Here is a 4,259-nt window from a genome sequence, read left to right on the forward strand (position 1 = left end):
TTTGCTTGAAATATTATATAATGGAACTAGACCTATTACCTTGGATCAATCTGGTCTGGTTTGAACAAGATGGGATCTAAGTACCTAAGACACGGGCCCATTCTTTTACAACCAAAAGTAACATTCAATATAGAATATATCAAATTATGAAAATATGACAACACCATCTAACCATTCATATTGGTGAACGACTATAAAAATTCCCAGGAAGACAGTATATCATGATGTTGGAAGTCATGTAAATCTCAACAGCAACCAAAAGCTTTCCATATGTCACACACTAGCTTGAATGAATAAGCGTTGTTAAAAACAAACAATAAATTTAGAATGATTGCACAGACTGTGAGACACTACTACGGCCATGCATCTGACACATCCTGTAAACATTTATGACTTAAGGTATTGGACCCATAATAGAGTACCTCCTTTTTGAAGAGTATAGAGTACCTCCTTTTTGAAGAGTATTTAATTCCTACCATAAATCTCCTTTGACTGCAATTTTTAGGGGGAGGGGAAGGTTCAAGCCCCTATCGGATCAAAACTTTTTATCCATATGTTCCTTTTTTTCTAGTAAGTTTTTACTTATTTCAAGACTTATTATGGATGTATAGTACAAAAGTGGAAACTTTTCATTTTATAAGCTATTGTTTGCTGTTCAAAGTGAATTTACCTCTGAATCAGGAGGGGTAGACTTAGACATCTTTAAAAAATCTGAGTTACATGTGGTAAAAATTCTCTAGTTTACCTTCATTCTTTAGATTACATATTGTGGAAAAAAAATGCATGTAGGTTTTACTTCTGCCCCAAGGTTATTTTTAAATGAAGTGAGCAAAATTCAAAACAGGCCCACAGGATGCGACCTTAACTTTCAATGTTGGAGTTAGAATTCAGTTTCATTAAATCTGTTTACTTTAGGCACCCTAGAAAAAAATGATATTTACAGTTATATTTTGTATTTTGTAATTGTTTAACAATAGTTTGATAATTCTTTTATCATAATTAATGCTGTAATGAATCTTCTGCAAACATTTTAGATAGTGACCATCACATTGAACATTGTCTCCACTTTAGCTTTAGGAAATACCATAAATTATACAAAATTTACAAATAAAAAACGGCACGGTAAAAGTTGTATAAAATTTTCAACACAGTGCGAAACATAGTTAACTTTAAGAATATACCAAGCAAATACCATTTTTAAACATTACTATTAGGGGTCCAAAAATTAATAAACATAGCTTACAACCTAAACGTATATGAAAACAAAGCAGAAATAAAATTTATTTCCATTGATAAAATCGTCCGTTTAACATCTTAGGAATTAATAAAAATAACCTACAACCACATCATTTATTCTTCTAAAATAAGACATTAGGTATAAGTATGTATTATTTTGCAAAAAAAATATTCCCTTTCGAAAGATAAAATTATCCATTTAATGATAATGTTAAAAAAAATACATTTAAGTTATTTAAGGGTACGTAAAACAAACATGATACATTAACTCTTGTGACTGTGTACATTATCCGATAAAAGTGTTATTTGAAAACCATAGTTTAGACTTTTTGAAACGTAATAATTTTGCCAAATATGTTTTAATGCGATTGTTATGTACAACTACAACATTTTGACGCTGTTTATTTGTCAATTTCTCAAAGAACGTTTCTCCATTTGGAAATTTATTCTTGTCTAAGGATTTGATACGTAATTCAGAATCCTTACTGACAACTGAATTGAGGGCCACTTGGTCATTCTGAAAGTGTTTTTCAAGGGACTTTATCCATGCTTGGATCAGTTTGAGACTTGCTTGGCTATGCTTTATAACGATAAATCCCGCACAAAAGTTTCTTATGCCATACTGCGGCATCAAAATATCAAATGTGTCATTGAAATGTTGAAAAGGATTTTGTAACCAAATTGTATCAACATCTGTGAATATAACGTTAAATCCTTTCTCTAAGTATTTCATGATATAGGTTGGTCGTCTTGACATCAGCTGGTAAAAAGGTTTTGTTCCAAACACTTGTGTTTCACTCACTGAATTCCATAAACTTCGTTCAGTTATGAAAACACCTCCAAATAGCTGCAGTTTAGAGTAAACAACGTCATCTTCTGCAATGACTACTATTCGGTCATTCAAATTAAGTTTTTTGTAAAAATGGAACCAGTTCAGAAAACAATCGAAGAAACCGTCATTTATTGATGTTAATATAATCCAATCATTTTTAGGTTTTGCCCCCGATTTCACACTGTTTATATCTATATTGTGAAAGTAAAACAATACACAAATTAATAAAATGATAAAAGTGTTTGTAGATACTTTTAAACACCGATTATTTCCTATATTTACTAGATCTTTAACCATGCTTCCGATTAACAGGCATGATTACTTTTACACTACTTTTATATGTACAAGTGTAGACTCATACACCATGGGAAAACGAATGGATGGGTGAAGCTTTTAAGCGGAATATATGCCAATAATTAATAACTACCATACAGTTATGAATTGTATGTAAACAATTATTGGGGTGACAAATTGTACTAAAAATAGAAAAAAAATAAATCAGGTATTGCCAATACTTAGTTCAATGCGAAAACATAACATTATGCTGTAAGGAAATCAATAAGAGGGACTATAAACAATACTTTGATTTCATATATAGATTTTAGATGATATATAGTCTATTGCTGATATATGGAAACTATATGTCAGTGGTAATAAAAAAGAATTGAATGAGGAAGTAGATATGAACGGAAAGCTCGTCAGTAAAATCCTTCTCTGGCGAATCTGGTAGGAAATTATAAAATTTTAAATGCTATTTTGCAAATTACTTAGAATGTGAAAAGTGTTTCATATATCATAGAAAAGGTAACAGTTGCAATGATATCATCTACTACTTTAAATTTATCAGAATATCGCAGATAAAAATAACCACATTTAACAGTTAAAAAATAGATAATTACTTTTGGTACATCTGTCTCCGTTTCCAGCATTTTGTTAATGTCAACGATGTTCCTCAGTAATGTATTCATGTTTATTTTGCTTTGGAAGTGATTCCTTAATTTGTGATTCTTCTTCATGTTGTTTAAGAATTCCAACCGCCACCTGAGATTTTCTTCATTTGTAAAAGTGTACTATATTGTATTTTGCATTTATTTATTATATATTTTTTTAAAATACTTCATTATCTTTACCGTTGGCAAGTATGTGCAGATGTGTCTCTTCTTACATGTCTAACAAAACAACAATTTATGCATGCTAAAACGTATTGCAGAGGTAGATCAGCAAAGCTATATATCACATACACAGTGACTGATACCGATAATATCGGAATTCATGAAGAAGTTAAACATGTAAATTAAACTTGGCATCAGTTCAAACTATTTAAACAAAGAAAAAAATGCGTACATGTTTTACAAGTAAGCTAATATCAATTATCACTTAACCAAGTCCATTTTAAAAAGGGATTGTCCCATCAATCCCATTCAAAGTAGCCATTTTGGGGAATTTACATGGATAAAAAGAAGGCTATTTTTCAAACTGGTCAGAACAAAATAAGACAAAACACAAAATACTCTTTCAAATACACGTACTTTATTTACATTTTGTTCTGCTCGGCAGAACTTTTATGTTCATTATGCATTATACACAAGCACACAGGCAAAAGATATTTCAAGATTATAAAAAAGTCTATAACTGAAATATGAAGTTCTGCCAGGCAGAACTTAGCTGAATCAACTCAATTCTTTTAAAATAAGATTGAGGATACAATGGATATATCAGTGAGTTTTAAAAAGTTCTGCCCGGCAGAACTTTTTCAGGTTTATTATCAAAATCATTAAAAGCCTATAACTTAAATATTAATAAGGTTTAAAAAGTTCTGCCAGGCATAACTTTATCTTACTCAACTACAGTGATTTAAATAAGATTAAGGATACAATTGATATATCAGTGGGTTTTAAAAAGTTCTGCCCGGCAGAACTTTTTCAGGTTTATTATCAAAATCATTAAAAGCGTATAACTTAAATATGAATAAGGTTCAAAAGTTCTGCCTGGTAGAACTTTATCTTACTCATCGAGAGTGTTTTAAAATAAGATCTATCAATGAGTTGTGAACTTTTCCAGGTCTATTATCAAAAGCATCATAAGCCTGTAACTCAACTAGAGTGTTTTAAAGAAAGATTAAGGATAAAACGGATCTATCAATGAGTTGTAAAAAGTTCTGCCCGGCAGAACTTTATCTGACTCAACAGGA

The sequence above is a fragment of the Mercenaria mercenaria genome, chromosome 13 (genome assembly GCF_021730395.1).
Source record: "Mercenaria mercenaria strain notata chromosome 13, MADL_Memer_1, whole genome shotgun sequence".
NCBI lineage: Eukaryota > Metazoa > Mollusca > Bivalvia > Venerida > Veneridae > Mercenaria > Mercenaria mercenaria.